The 16,782-nt window shown below is 38.7% G+C and overlaps 1 protein-coding gene across 1 annotated transcript in view; it reads right to left on the reverse strand.

Moving 5' to 3' along the window:
• Positions 1-10,567, reverse strand: part of Pla2g4a (phospholipase A2, group IVA (cytosolic, calcium-dependent)) — a 131,673-nt gene extending 121,106 nt beyond the window's left edge. The window contains exon 1 of the mRNA NM_008869.4: positions 10,468-10,567. The gene's annotated coding sequence lies outside the window, so the exon portion shown is untranslated. The remainder of the gene's footprint in view (positions 1-10,467) is intronic.
• Positions 10,568-16,782: the final 6,215 nt, after the last annotated feature.

Raw genomic sequence — 16,782 nt, forward strand, 5'->3', positions numbered from 1 at the left:
AGTTGGAGGAAATACACTTAGCATGCCAGTCAACATTGTGCATCAAGTTTATAACCAGCAGCCTAAGAAACAGACAAGCCCAGACAAGTTAGCTTAGCTAGGGGACAGCTGGACACTCACTTTCCGAAAATATAGAGAAGACCGTTCTTCCTTCCCCTTATAGAAACTGAGAAGGTGATTCAGGCAGTCTCAACCCTTTAAAACACATCTAACAAAGTGGCACAAAGTGCCAAGAAGTCGGGTGTGCTTTGAAGCCAAGGCTGTGAGTTCTCTACAGACTGGAAGTTGCAAATATGGCTCTATGGGAATCCTTCTTTGGAACCCAGTGGGTCTTTAACCAATGAGCTTTGGGATTCTGTTTTGTTTTGTTTCCTAGCCCTACACAGTCCAGGCAAATCCTTCTGGAAATCTATGTGATAACAAGAACTGTCTCCTGGGAGCCATTTTCGTTCAAAATGAATTTCTGTGCTTGGCTTTTTGACCAGCATAAATTAGCAACTAATTTGGAAATTTGGGATACTGGTCTTGTTTTTACTTTAAAATGTGATGTCAACAGAATCTTTAAGTGGAACAACTGAACTAAAAACTGTAAGGGGGTGTGTGCAAACTTGGGGGAGCACTTCACACAGCTGTCTAGGCAGCATGATGAAGTTTAATCATTAGACATGAAAACACAAGTCTGAGGGTCCAGTATTGTGTAACATGGAAAAGGGGTTTGAAGACACAATTTTTTTCTCAGATATAAGAAATCTTAAAAATATGTTTCCAGATACTATGAAAGGTAATTCCCTTTTGAAATGAGGAACAAACCCAGTCTTTTGTAGGATTAAGGTGTCTGTAAAGATAAAGTTTATACTAGAGGGAAGTATTCTCAATGGTTCTTAGTCACCTTTTGGTTTTGGTACCTGGTGGCAGTCTAGTGAAGGTTAGGAAGGAACTCCTCAATACAGCCTGAGGTGAAATCCATTTAACCAAGCCATCAGATTATAAAGGGAAGTCATTATGATGAGATACAGTATATTTGGTAAAATGAGAGAAAATGAATTCTCTCTGTGCCACTATCCTTTGCTGGCACCGTAATGCTCCTGTACTACACCTTGATTATTATACAAAGATGGATTGAATTAGATGATTAAAATTACTATAATTTCTATAAAAAGCTATACCAGAGGTTTTAATCAAATCTGTAGGGTCTCAGGTGAGCTTCTATCAATATATATATATATATATATATATATATATATATATATATATATATATATATATATAACAAAACTGTCTGACATTCTCTTTAGTTTTACAGATGAGGAGTTGGCTGACTGTTAACCATGATATAAGCTAAGGAACATGGGCCAAATGAGGAGAGAAGCATACAGTGACTTTCCATTTCATGATTCTCATGAAAGGGGGAGGGAAGGAGGAAGAGGGAAAGAAGGGAAGGGAAGGGGTTCCTAAGCACAGGACAGTACAGCTATTCAAAGCAAGGCCAGAGACAATTTCACAGCCTCTGACCAGTGTGTCCACTGCTCTTACATGCTGGACAGCTTGGGTCTCTCAGACTTAGGTTCTAATTAGTTCAGAAGTAAGGCTCTTTTATGTACAGAGAATTTATGAAAATGGCTAATGGACTTTTAAAAATGTGATTTATTTTTAGCTTTGAAGAAATATATGAGTCAATATTTCAATAATACTGTTTTTGTCATGAGTAGGAAGAACCCATCACTTTGCTTATGATAGCCAGCTGTTCCCCAAGACTCTGGTGCTTGAAAAAAAAAAAAGCAAAAGAAATGACTTTCAGATAAAATAAAAAAAAGAAAGTATGAAAGAAAGAAAGAGAGAGAGAAAGAGGGAAAGGAAGAAAGAAAGAAAGAAAGAAAGAAAGAAAGAAAGAAAGAAAGAAAAGAAAAGAAAAGAAAAAAGAAAAGAAGAGAAGAGAAAAGAAGAGAAGAAAAAAGAAGAGAAAAAAGTCAGGTTGAAAACAGCACAGTCTAATAGTAGAATTCTGAGAAAGCTTCTCTTTTTGATTATTGTTTTATTACTAATTGTCTCAAGTATAATGTGATTGGTTCGGTTTGGATTTACTTTTGCTTTTGGTGGTATTAGGGATAGACCCCAGAAGCTCACACATGCCAGGCAAGGACTCTTCTGCTAATTCCCCACCAGGTCCAGTAGAATCCCATCAGTGTAATCCAAGTCTTATCAGATCCACCCACACTCCAAGAACCAGGTGTTACACACACCTGTAATCGAAGCAGGGGGAAGCTGAGGCTCCGCAGTGGGCTAAATACCAAGTTCCAGCCCAAAATTACTGTCTTAAAATAATAATATATTTTTAATTTTACCTCTGAAACTGACATGGTAGACAAAAGGCATCCAATGCACTTCAAGTGGGACCCAAGGACATCACTTGGGAACTACCAGGAGCCAGGGAGGAGGCAAACAGAACTCAGAACTCAAATCAACTTCAGCAGCAATTCTACCAATTGGGTACATGAAGAAAATAGATTCTAGAGCATGTCGGCTCTTGGAACAGGTCGAAAGTCATTGAGATTCAATGAAGTGTGGAAACAGGCCTAACATGGACAGGGAGAGGCATGAATCCAACAGGGGTTTGACAAGAACAAAGGCTCCATTCCTGCCTACTAGAAACCAAGCCAAAGTGTGGCAAACCCTGCCAGTTACTAACTAACTTGCATTAAAGAACCTGAGTCCTAAACGTTCCTGGATTTCTATGTATTTTTATTTGAGGTGTTTTATGTTTAAGGTCTGGTACTATTTGGCTCTTTGTTTTACTTAATACACTTTTATTTTCAAGATTTTCATTTCTTCCTTTGTCATTTCCTCTTTCTCTCTCTCTCTCCCTCTTCCTCTCCCTCTCCCTCTCTCTCTCTCTCTCTCTCTCTCTCTCTCTCTCTCTCTCTCTCTCTCTCTCTCTCTCTCTCTCTCTTCTTTCTTTCTCCCTTTCTCTTTCCTTCCTTCTCCTTTTTGAAACAAAAAACTAAAACAGAAGACACACTCACTCTAAAACCAACTGCTACAGAGAGACCATCCATCCACCCAAGCCACGGGTGTATCTTAGATTCCCATCCTCAGAACGTGAAGAGGCATCCCCACTCATGGAAGTGACTTGACTTCTGTCTCACCTTCCAGGACCTCACCCTCCTATACTCTCTTAGCTTAGGACAGTCCTACACATGACAATCCCTCACAGAAGAGGTAACCTTCCATCCCCTGGATAGACCTAGTGCACATGGCTCTGAATGGGAGATTCCTACCTCCTTACCCCTCAAGGACTCTACTCTGATGGCAAAGATTTTCTTTCCTGAATCATCAAACATTAGCTTCAACCAGATCATCTGATGGACAGCGTACTATAGTCTCCACCAGTCCCTGATCCTTCTAGAAAGGATCCTTTCCTTGTTGTATTCAGATCTGCCCTGTCCTCTGCTTCCGGTATCTCTATTCCACTTCTGCTTTCTCCTCTAAGTCTGTCTCCATCACTGCACCGAGACGGAACTGGGCAAGATCAGGAACAACCTCCACCTTCTCTAACATAGAAGCCAACTCTCCACCGGCATCCTACCCAACTTAAGTTTCCTCTGGAACCACCATGCTTCCCGAGCTCCCACATTACCCTAAACCCCTGTTTTCTCATCTGATTTTATGGTTGCTTCCTTGCAGGTACCTTTACAAATGCTGTTCTCTGCCAGGAGCGTGTATGAGCCATGCTACCCTTGTTCTATGCACCTCAAGCTCAAGGCCTCTCATCCCTCCAGTCTTCTTAAGTTGACCATTTCATCATTTGCCATTGACAAGAGAGAGAGGCATCACTGGAGACAATGCAAAGGAAGGAGGAAGTTCTGTTTTCATATTGTAAATGTTTATATATTTTAGATTTAAATCCCTGTGTGTTCCTGACTCAAGAAATAACTATAAGTAATAGATAATAATAGCTGCTTAATAGCTTTAAAGTAACCCTTTTTGTTTTGATACTTATTTTTTAGTTTTGATATAAGGGCTCAGCAAATACACTACAACTGAGCTCTGTTCTATCCCTATTGTTTCGCTCCTCACTGTGACTTATGACCTCGTTAAATCGACCAGGCGAGCCGTGAACTCACACTGTATCGTAGGTAATCCTTCAACTTGTGAGTTCCCTGCCTGGGACTATAGGCATGCATCTAACTCTTGATTTCAAGAAATGTATTTAAATTATAATTTTTGCTACAACGAATCTTTGTAAAGTGTGTAAGTTGTACCTTCTGAGAATCAGGACTCTACCAATACTTAGAAGATGTTCTTTGGGAATGTGCATTGTACAGTGAGAGTAAAACTCTCTTCCATGAATTATAAAAATGCCAGGTTTTTATTCCTTAATCTATTTTCATAAACTAAGTTGATTTTAAAATCATCCCCCTTTTCTTTATGACAGTGGGATGAAAAGGATATAGAAAGCTATTTAAGGTTATGGTGGACAGAATAAGTAGTTGATTGTTAATACAACACCATAATTATAGATGAAATAGTATGTATTAATGATCTATATCGTTATACATGTATACATCTTAATGCATTTTCCTCCAAATTGATTTTTTATAAATTCTCACATAATTTCTCTAAATTACTTCTCTCAATGCTTTCAAAATATTGCATAAAATACGGGTTAAAAAAATCCACAGAATCGATTGCCTTTTCGTTTCCTTAAGTAAACATCAGAACCTAAAAAATTTAATACACACTTTTTCTTCCCCTAGATGACCCCAAATGAGTAGTATCTTCTGAAATTTCAGATCTGTGAATCCAACAAGGACATATCTTTCGCCCAGGGGTTAACAACCAGTTCGATGCTTTTACACTGCATTCAACTTGCTTATCTTGTCAAAGCTGTGGGTATGAAGTGTGGTGCAAATAGGAAGTGTGCCAATTCACTGGCTGAAATTCTAAAGCTATTTGCTGACCTAATGTTTCTAAAGACGGAGTTGCACCCAGCATCCAGGCATTGGCTGTTGCTTATGACCAAGTCATGCATGTGCATACTGAAAATAGTTCGTAATTGAAGTTTATAAGCCCTGCCAAGAAGCATCTGTCTTCTTGCCTGTAAGCTTCTAGATTGCATGGAAAAGTAAACTTCTCACTTTGTTCTACAAAGAGTAAATGCAAATGCCTTATACTGTCCAGCATAATCAGAGACTGAAAGAACCTTAAGACTCTACATAGTCTAAAAAAATTTCTCTGTTGCCACCTGGATGTAAATCCTTCCGTTAAATAAGTATTTCTTATTGTGATTCATAAAAAATTAATCAGTCTTTAATATGTCTATTTTGTAGATTTGATAAAATATCATATGCCTTATTTTCTTTAAAGCATTATGTGCCTATACAAAATACTAAGTAGTTCAAAAACCCTGAAATTACAAATCTGAAGCTAATCTTTTCAGTCATTCTGGGATGTCGGTGCAGTGTCCTGTCAATCACTGAGCAGCTGGTGAGGACAGAGCAATGAGCTTCTGTGGGACTGGGCTTTGGGACCACGATCTGTGCTGAGCCTCCTCTTACAGATTTTCTGTTAACCCCAGCTGGAGAAGGCTAACAATCACGAATAAGGCACATCAAGAAGAGGGAATAAGAACAACTTGGCTGCTTCAATAAAAAGTATACAAAGTATATCAGGTGGATACCATGAACACAAGCTTGTACAGAGAGAGATTTGCCCCCAAATTTCTTTTTTCATATCTGTAAATGTCAACAGTAGTGCTCTGCTAAGTCAGTTTATCAACAACAACATCAACAAAAAACAAAAAATGAATGGAATTTTCTGTTCTGTTTGTGGTGTTTGTTTTTTAGTTTAGTTTTGTTTTGTTTTTGCTTTTTCAGTGTTTGGGGAAGAATCTACAGTGTAGTGAATGCTTGACAAGCAAAGGCCCTTAATGTGTAGCCCAAGTAGGCCTTGAATTTGCTAACCCCTGTGTCAGTTTCCCAAGTAGCTGGAATTACCAGCCTCAGTTAAGAATAAAGTTTTTATGTAGCCTTCCTATAAACCATTTGCACTATATAAATAGGACATAATAGAACTCACATTTTTCTTCAAACTAAACAACTGCAAAATAGTTCATAAACACAAACAAATGAGCAAGAAAATATAAGTTGAGTTTTGCAGACACACGAGTTTTCTATATTTGATAAGAATGCAAAAAAAAAAAAAAAAGACACATTTGGGACACTTTCTGCTAACTCAAAACCTACCCTTTACTTAAAATAGATAAAATTGCCTGTAGACTCCAAGGCCAAGCAAAGGAGTAGAAGACTAAGCAAATTGTTCACAGCTGCACATGCTAATGAGAAAGAAAAGAAAGATAAAGTCTGCCTTGTCTACTGTCTTTTAGTCCCAGCTTACTCAACAAATGCCTGTTGAGTTTCTGTAAAGACATTTGAATTAATTAAACGATTAAACTGGTAGTACAGGTTTTCAAAACTGCTTCTCGTCAGCATTGAATTATTTACATTTGTTTAAGAAGAGAAGGAAACTGTATTTAAAGATTACTATGCGTGGATTAAGAGTCACAAACAGTAAAACACTGAGGTCTACACACCAAGAGCAGCAAAAGCATGCTGCAGCCCCACCTGCAATACACACACACACACACACACACACACACACACACACACAGAGGTGATGGTATCAAAAGATTGGAAGAATACTTTCTCTGCTAGCTGCCTTCTCTAAGAAGAACCCCTTAATCATGGTCTGTTCCCAGCTTTGTTTTTTGATCCCAGTGATGTAAAAGATGATGAGTTGGTCAAAGTTGATTACTGACAAACAAACGTGGACATTCTTTTTACAAACTTTCTTATTGGCAGCCATCACATAACAAGCTCTTGGCCTTTGCCCTACTTTCTCTTAAGCAAGCCTGGATGTCTCCAGTGCTGTGAGAGATGCTACAGAAATCTTGAGGCATCTCAGAATTCTCTTGCATTTCCTCAATTTTGTTGAACTATGACTCTCTGAGAACATGATTTGCTCTCACGTTCTTGTGCGTTACCATCTGTTGTGAAGGGAAGTTCCATAAAACACTGAGACGAACTCCAAAAAAAAAAAAAAATAAGGAAAAGTGTCTACAGGATTTCTGTTTCTACTTTGGAATTACACCTGTATTGTTAAGACCCTTGACATTCTCCAAGATCTATGAGGATTCTAAAAGATTTTTGATAATGTGAACTATAGCTGTTCAGATTTGCTAGGCTGAAAGTTAACACTGAGAAAAAAATTGTTAAAGTCACATGGAACACACCCTTATAAGTAACCATTCTGAACATTTGCCAAACTTGGTTAAGAAAGAGATACAACTGTAAATAAGGTAGCAGCTGTCTGAATGACTGGATTCTCTTCTTATTCTGAATGATACCATTCAATGTTATCTGAGGCAAACTCCAATACTTAAGCTACTTAAGCTTACTCAAGCTCCTTAAGAATGGATACACTCTTCCAAAGCAAAATGGCAAAGATTAACTAGTACTCAGTGCCATTTTGTTAAATGTTTTGAGAACTGTCAGCATACTGAATTTTATTTTTGTTCCTATTTTACAGCTAAAAAATAACAATATGGAGATTAAGTAACTAGGTAGTTTATGATCTCATTGCTATCTAGAAATGCACTTGTAAGGCTGAATCATACTGAGCTATACAAACTAATATAATGGTTCTAGATTAATATTTACAATCAATCTAAATATTCAATAATGTACAATTGGTCAGTTCAACATATCCACAAACTGAAGACAGCTCATAATCTTTAGTTCATAGGTTATCATCCCCTACATGATATATGACTCAGAGCAGAGACTTAATAGTATTTGCTAAAAGTATGGATGAATATAGAGTCACAATTATTTTAAAAAAGATGTTTTAATAAAATCATAAATCAAAGGAGAATGCCATATAAAATCTAACTCCTAAATTTGTGAGTTTATGAGTAGATTCTATATAATACTCATAGTATTATATACTTTTATACTCATAGTATAAAAGAAAATGTGTAAAGCATAAAGTAATGAAAATACATGGATTCTTTCCCTATGTGGTAATGTGTGCTAGATAATCAATAAATATTAACAGAGTAAATAAATAGACAAAAATCATTTAAAAGCAATTAACTCCTTAGAGGAGAATAAGTATGTATTTTTTTATTTTGTTCTTTGCAATTTTTCTATTATTTAACAAGATTTTTGACAATAAGTGTGAATTATTTTTGTAATAAAAATAATATTAAAAAACACGATCAATCTGGGAAATACAGTTCAGAAAGTTAGGACAAAAGCAGAATATATAGATATACTTCAGAATCCAATGAAAAACTTGCATCAATTTCTCCCTTATGCATATTGTGTTTAAGCAAAAAGACTCATCAAAAGTTGAAGACAATGATAGGCCTAATGTTTCATGGAGAATATTGTTGGAATTGAGTCTAGAATCTAGGTCACTAGCTTTCTAGGAAGTGGTTCTATTCATGGTAGTAGGGAGCTTAGAGTGGCTATCAGTGAACAAGTGCCCCTTGAGATTCTCAGTATGACAGTGGGGCAGCTCCTACTCACATGTGAAAGCGTTTGCTGCTTAACTTTGATAAATGATAAGAAAATCCAGAGGTTTATGAAATGTCCCATGTCTTTGGCAAATGTGTGAATTGCTTTCTTTCTTTCAAATTTGTGTGCACTGGACAAGCATGTGTTCATTACCTTAGGAGAACTCCTGAGTCCTCAAAATGTTTGTAAAGGAGTTAGAGATCAAAAAGAAAGAAAAAGAAATATATATTATGTATATATAAATATATATATAATTTTACCAGCATGATGGCATACTGTGGGGAGATGTGGTGATATACAGAAAGGAAGGGAAAACAAACATGGCAACTTTTTTCTTACTCTTTTTTTACTCCTCAAGCATGTTTATTAATATTTAAACAATCGAACAATCTGCTTCAGGACTAGAAAAAACAGTAGGAAAGACAAGGGTTAAAGACAAGCCAATTTAGTTCTCTGACATGAACCTTATGAGAGGCTAAGACATGTGTTTCATAATTTTATTTTTTCTATTTAAAAATAAATATAAAATGCTATTTTAAAAACGTATACAGTTAAAATGAAAGTGTCTCTTCCCATAAAATATGTTTTCCTTAGAGGAAGTTTTGTAAAACTTTGAGAGAAGGCCATTAAACTTCTCTATGCATTTCACAATTATTGCTTAATTTAAAATTTAACTCTTCGTGAGCTCAATGAAAACAGAGACCAGCTTCATTGGCCAGGTCTCACTATATCTGTGATATAATTTCAGACTGGATAGGTCTATTTCATTAAATTCTCTGTGAATCTCTTTGACTGCAATTTCAAATGTATTCAACAAACAGAAGCAACACAAAATACACTCCTTTTTCCCAAATTAGAATCCCAAATATAATACTAAAATCCACCCCTTCTTTTTATGTTGTTGTTTCGTTTGTTTGTTTGTTTGTTTGTTTTTTGTTTTTTGTTTTTCGAGACAGGGTTTTTCTGTATAGCCCTGGCTATCCTGGAACTCACTCTGTAGACCAGGCTGGCCTTGAACTCAGAAATCTGCCTGCCTCTGCCTCCCTGGGATTAAAGGCGTGCGCCACCATGCCGGGCGAATCCACCCCTTCTAAGTGGCACATCTCTAATGCTGCTCTCCACCAGCCTTCAGTGAAAGCAGTTTAAACCAACAGCTAACATCAGGAGCATTTTTCATAACCAAGTGTCTGAAGTGATGAATCTATTTAAATCATTACAAATTGTAAAAGAAGTAAAGATGTTAAGTCATTTATTTCAAAACCAAGTCCCTTTCACTCTTCCATCTTTTAGATTTTAGAACCTCAGTTCTAAAATGATATTCACAAGTGTGCAACTTGATAGAATATTTTCCAAAAAACTGTTTTGACCTGTTGTCCTGTCACAAGTTACCCAAAGCCTGAGAGCAGCGGTGCTTGTTAGTTCAAGGTTAGTTTTTCAGTGTTATAAGTCACATCACACAGCAGCCCATTAAATACCCAGGAATGTTCTGCGAACATAACTCTTTTTATCAATTAAAATTTAAATGAGTCACCAAACTGCCCCTAAACATCTTTACAAGCAGCACTCAAACTCAGGAGTCAGGAATCACTGGGTAGCATCACGTGGGACACAAAGGCGCGCCAACTCACTTCTCTATAAAGACTCAATTTCCCAGCACCCGCTGAAGGAAACAACCTATACCTTTATTCCAATCTGCTCTTAGACCCAGGAAACCAAACCCTCCTCACTTAGAAGGAAACTGAAGCCTGCGTTGTGAACCTTTCCCAGAGGCAGAGGAGTGAAAGAAGTGAAGTTTTAGCACGCGTGGCTGCCTTCCTCCTGGGAAGCTGCCCACGGATAGCGATGGAAAGTGCAAGAGGAAGCAGGCAGGGAGAGTAAATGCATTGCTTACAGTTCCCAGAGTTAAATGAGAATCCTCAGGCTTCTCTGTGCCTTCTGGCTCTCAGTCGGGAGCCCTTCACAGTTCCGACTTCTAGAAAGTCTTCTCCGGCTGGTAGGAGGGGCTAAGAAGTGGGCTGGTCTCTGTGGATGTTAAGGTGGAATTCAAGCGAGCTCCTCTGGTGAAGACTAACATTCTAAATGGACATGTTTAGTTTTCAGAAACAGGCCTTTCGAGTCAGAAAATATACTTTAAAAATATGTGATCTAACTGGTCCTAGGGGTGTGCATGAAAATATGCTTTAAAAACATGTGACCTAACTGGTCCTGGGGGTATGCATGTGCGTGCCTATGTGTGTGTGTGCATGTGTGTGTGTGTGTGTGTGTGTGCATGTGCGTGTGTGTGTGTGTGTGTGTGTGTGTGTGTGTGAGAGAGAGAGAGAGAGAGAGAGAGAGAGAGAGAGAGAGAGAGAGAGACTGCTGCTGCTGCTGCTTGCCCTTAAGCAGTCACTACTTCCTCTTTTTTCCAAAAGACTAAAAGTGAAGTTGAAAAGATAATGCATTATGTTGAGAATTTTTAGAGTCTTTAAAAGGTGAAGTTTTAAACAAACCGCAAATACAAAACGCATATACATTTTACAGTTGAACAGTGTTGGACAACCTTGAAAAGCAAACCTGTTCAAGCCTTTCTCCCCAAACTCAAAGCCTCTGAGTTGTTTAAGCCCTTTCAGAGAATAGAACCCATAAGTTCCGACGTAGAAGTAACAACAAATCAGGAAGAATCTGCAATCTAATTTGAAGCATATAATAACTTCTATGTGAAGAAAGTGTTGTATCTATTACAAGCGTGGTAGCTCACAACTGTCATGTGGGAAGTAGAAAAAAAAACATGTATGAGTTCAAAGTCAGCTTATGCTACATAGTGAAGCCATATCTCAAGGCAAACAGACGTCCTGACAATTCATGAAATCCTGTTACTCTAAGTACCCTGGTTAGAATGCCTTCAGGGCTTCCTCCATATCAAAGGCAGTTAGCAGAGCCCCTTCCTCTCTACAACGCCACCATTTATCTCCTAATTAATATCCTCAATATTTCTTAAAAGCACATCTTTTCTTCTTCTGTTTGCTTTCTATTGCTGGGATAAATTTTTCTGACCAGAAGCAATTTGTGAAGGGAAAGTTTTATTTGGGCATACAGGTCCTGACAGTCCATCAGGAAGCGAAGTCAGAGTAGAAATTCAAAGCAGAAAACAGGAGGCAAGACCTGAAGCATAAACCAAGGAGGGATGCATTTTTGTTCTCGTTTCATAATTTACTCCTTTTTGGTGTCGGAGGCAGGCTCTCATGCAACCAAGGCTGGACTCAAACTGAACTGGCTAGCAACAGATGACTTTGAACGCCTGACTTTCCTGCCACCACCTCCGTGGAATCAAAAGCACATGCCACCCAGGCCTAGCAATTACACTTTTAAAGGCTCCTTTTCCATTCATGAGTAAAGTAAAAGGCAAATCTGACACCTCCATTCTATCACAAAGTACAAGTTTATGTGGTATGAATAGACAGATTCACGAAGTTAAGATAAATATGGTAATCCACTGCAGAAAATATGGCTACACGTAAGTTGTGTTCACCAACACTTGGGTTAGGAATTAGGTTACCCTAATTCCTTCTATCCACTTGCAGCAACAATTTCACGAGTTGTTTTTTGCTCTCCAAGATCCCTCTAAATTTGGTGCAGGGAATTCCTGTCCAATTTTAGTGACTCTGTCACAATGGGCACAAACCCCATTACTCATCTCACAGAAGGACTTCCAGGCACTGCAGGGTTTTGAAAATATTTATGCTGTTGGAATTTAAATGTGCTGACGACAGTGTGTAGTCTAAGCCCATTGCCTCTGTGTTGAGGCAATTCTGAGTAGAAAGAATTATCTCTGAGTAAATTTCCTGTATTTCTCAAGTAGCCAAGCCTTGAAAGATGTCACTAGAAGGTTTTTCTTTAGCACATCAGTTGCCTAGGGCCAAGATAATAACAGAATTCTTATATGTATGTTTATAACACCACTGCCTGCAAGCTCAGGAACTCTCTACTTTTCAGTCTCTAAAATACATGATCAGGCCTCAGCACCTACTTTGAAAAATCCTCATTCTTTACATTCATGTCATTTTTCTTCAGTTAGACACACTACAAAACGGATAATTTGATTTTTACCCAAATAACAAAAATAGTCACATGCCAGGACTTCATTTCATTTTATTTATCACATGGCTTCAAAGTCCACAGTTATCCCATTTATTTTTGTAAGTAAAGTAAAAAAAAAAAAGAATGTGACAACTTGCAACAAATATATACTGCAAACCGCTTTTTCCAAAAATTTCTGGTCATGGGATGACCCTTAAATCTTAGCCCTCCAGAGAGAGACCAAGGCAGGCAGGTCTCAGGGAATTGATGGTCAGTCTGGTCTACATAGGCAGTTCCAGGTCACCTACAGCTGCATGAGCCCTAGGCTCAGAGAAAGAGGAAAAGGGAGAGGGGAAAGAGGAGAGAGGAAAACAAACAAACAAACAAACAAACAAAAAAACCCAAAAAAAACCAAGGCTGTCCAACTGGCTCAGTGGGTTTAAAAACAAAACAAAACAAAACAAAACAAAACAAAAAAAATACTACAAATGTATTGACCTAAGTTTGATCCTTGGATCCCACACTATGATGGAATAAGAAAACTGACTCTAGAAAGTTATTGTCCTACATCCAGAAGTACACATGTGCACATGCATGTGCAAGATATTGAATAATATATTATTTCATATAATAGACACAATTTTAATAGGAGTAAATGTAAACATAGAAAAATAAATAATGAAACATTTAATTAATGAGAGACTGATACTTGCTCCAAATAAGCTAAATGAGTGTCTGGGGCAATGACACAGTTGCTAAAAGTATTGGCCAAGGAGGCACGAGGATCTGGGTCCTTGTCCCTCGAATCCCTATTAATGCCAATTCATTTCTACAACCACAGCACTGGAGAGTAGAATCATGTAGCTTTCTGGAGTAAGCTGGTCAGATAATCTACTGAGTTGGTGAGCTCCAAGATCATTAAGAGATCATGCCTATAAATAAATAAATAAATAAATAAATAAGGTGGAGGGGTCAGCGAAATGGCTCAAGAGCCCTTGCTGCTCTTTCGGAGAATTAATGCTAGATTTCCAGAACCCATGTTGAGTTGAGCAGCAAACAACTGCCTACATCTCAGCTCCAGAAAATCTCATATCTTTTAGGCCATCCACACATAAGTGACAGAAAAAAAATAAAATTACTTTTAGAAATATATAAGGTGGAAAGTGACCAAGGAAGGCAGTAGATATCAAATTTAGCCTGCAGGTATATACCTATAACATATATAAACACCCACATATACATATACACACCATGCACTCTTCAAGTGGACACACACACACACACACACACACACACAAATCAGTAAAATAATCCAATTGTTTTTCCTGTTGGTGGCCCATTAAGAAAAGCATTGATAATACAGCCAAGTTAAATATCTCGTCACGTACTACTGTGTTGGTACATAAACCTTATGTATCAACTAGTCTGGGGTTATTGGGAAAGCAGATTGTTGGGAGAACATCATTTCTGAGTGGATCCCTGTGGGGTTACTAGCAGAGATCAACCTTCAAATCAGTAGATGATCCTCCTTAACCCATGGGGGGCAAAAGAGTAAAGTGAAATAGCATTTTAGAAGGTACTGGAGAGAGAGAGAGAGAGAGAGAGAGAGAGAGAGAGAGAGAGAGAGAGAGAAACAGCCAGGACAGACAGGCTCCATGTCTTCCTGGACCTACATCCTAGATGATGGACTTTGAAAGGTACTAGATGAGAACAAGATGGATTCTAGAAGCTATGGTGGTCCTGGAAAGCCTGTCTAAGGAAGTAACATTTTGGCTGAGGCTTGGAGGAGGAAACCAAATATGGGAGGGATGTTCCAGACAAAAGAACCAGGAGGTATGCACATAGAAATCTAAATTGGCCCATGAAACTTGAAAGACATGCATGAGAATTCCAGCAGGAGTTGGGGGGGGGGTGGGAGGGGGGCTGGGGGCTGGAGAGGGAGGAGGGAGGGCTGGGGGTTGAGGAGTTAGGAGGGGTGGACAGTGGTGAGGGGCGGGCTAGGGGGTGAAGTAGAGACTGAACAACAAGCACTGAAGTGAATGAGGAAGAAACAAGGACTAAATTAAATCAGAAATCCAAAGGGGATCCTGACGCCACTGTTGGAATTTGGTGGGCAAACAGAAACAACAGAAGAGGAGGTCAGATCTAACCCAGTGTAGTGAAAAAGCATTTCTCGAATTACAGCAGAGCTTATGGGGAGAGGAGCTGGAGGCAACTTTAGAAATGTATGTCGGAGGTCAGGTTTTGACAGACTTCTAGATTTGGAGCTAGAATGAGATGCTCTGGGTTATTGAGAACATTCTGCTCTGAATTCGGAGGCTGCTGACATTGATCTCTTTGAGCTTTTGCAGGGACTGCAGTAGCTAGACTTCCTAACAGCAGATTAGATGGGAATGGGATAGATGGTGATCTTAAAAGGGGGAACATCGAACACTATCAAGCAGGCATAGTGCACTAGGGCTTAATGGGAGGGGGCCCCTCAGGGTGGAACAGGCTGGTAATAAACTAGATTGAAGTTAGCTGCAATTCTGTACTGTGCACATTAGTTAATATAAGACTCACAGTTCAGAGTAAGTTTAGACTTGATGTCTTACACATACTTGGTACAGGCTTGCACAATATGTATGACTTATGGTTTTGTCTGTTTGCTGTTAATTTGCTGAGACAGCATCCTATAGTTCAAACTGACCTTGAACTCCTGACCCTCCCACCTCCACATTGCAAGTTCTGGAATTACAGACAGGCACTACCACATCCGGTCCAAGGTTTGAGATTTATATCTTCAAGATGCTGTTTACATTGAAAAACTATGCCCAAACAAGTAAAGAGTTTAATCTTAGGTGGGATCAGTTCTGGCATCTAGAAATTATAGAAAAAAAATACTGAGGGGGAATATTTGGCACTACAAATCATGTTTTGTTTTAAATACCCTTTCTAAGACTATAATTACTACCACTCATTCTATAACACAAAACAAAGCACGCTACAACTGCCAAAGAGATTTTTAAAAGCTTATACAGCAAAAATGATTGCTTGGACTTTGTGATCTTTAAGTTATACATATCAAGATTTTACATTGTTGTTTAAAAGACACAGTGAAGACAATCCAGAGGCAAGACTGTGGTTCATTTTTCAGGGACCTCTCCTTGTAATTCTTTAGAGTATAAAAGCAGCAACTTGAGAAATGATGGCACAGTGGTCACAACTGCTTACTATTGAACCAGGAAGAGCTGAGTACAGATCCCAGCAGGCCCTACAACAAGACACATGTTTTTATACGACAGACTTGTATACCTGAAACTGCAGTGCAGTGGAGCATAGAGACTGAAGAAGTGTTGAGGCTTTTGGGCTGTTAGCCCAGCTAAACAACACAGGTTCCCTCTAGGTCAGGGAGAGACTATGTCTCAAAGGAATTAGGCAGAGAGTGATAGCAAACTCAATGTTCTAGCATACCTGCCCACTCCCTCATTGTAAGAAGTTAATGAACATAATATCACAAGATCAAATTATCATCTGGCACAAAAACCCATGACTATGGCTGAGAGTCCAATCCCTAGGAGTTGAGAGTGGGAATCCTAGGTACTGTGTTCTTTATGAGCTAAACACATGGTCCACATTCTGCCAGACATGCCACCCCAATGTTGGTGTGCAAAACAGGCATGGCTGAATTGGTCACTTGCAGGAAGGCAAGGGATCTTCTAAGTAGAATTTGGGGACTTGAACTCAGAGCAAGTCTACTCAATAGACCTGACTAGAAATGGCAACTACAAGGGCAGGCTTCAGAGAAGAAAGCAGCATGCTTCTCTCTGGTTCAGGAACAGTGGTTCTTATCATTCAAGAAAGTTACACGTAGACAACCATGGAAATACTTTGCTTTCCCAACTATTACTTTGTCACTGGAACACTCCTGAGAATCTTTATGAATAGCATGACACTTGAGGCTGAAGACAGAGCTCGGTGGCTAAGAACACTTTTAGAGAACCTGGGTTCAGTTCCTGGCATCCTTACCGTGGCTCCCAACTGCCTTATAACTCCAGTTTCAGGGAAAGCCAACACCCCTGCCAGCTTTCATGGTTACATGCATCCAAGGATACATGCATACATGTATTCATGTAAACACACAAAAATTAAGATAAATCTAAAGAAGAAA

Source organism: Mus musculus, chromosome 1 (genome assembly GCF_000001635.26).
Source record: "Mus musculus strain C57BL/6J chromosome 1, GRCm38.p6 C57BL/6J".
In the NCBI taxonomy this organism is placed as follows: Eukaryota; Metazoa; Chordata; class Mammalia; order Rodentia; family Muridae; genus Mus; species Mus musculus.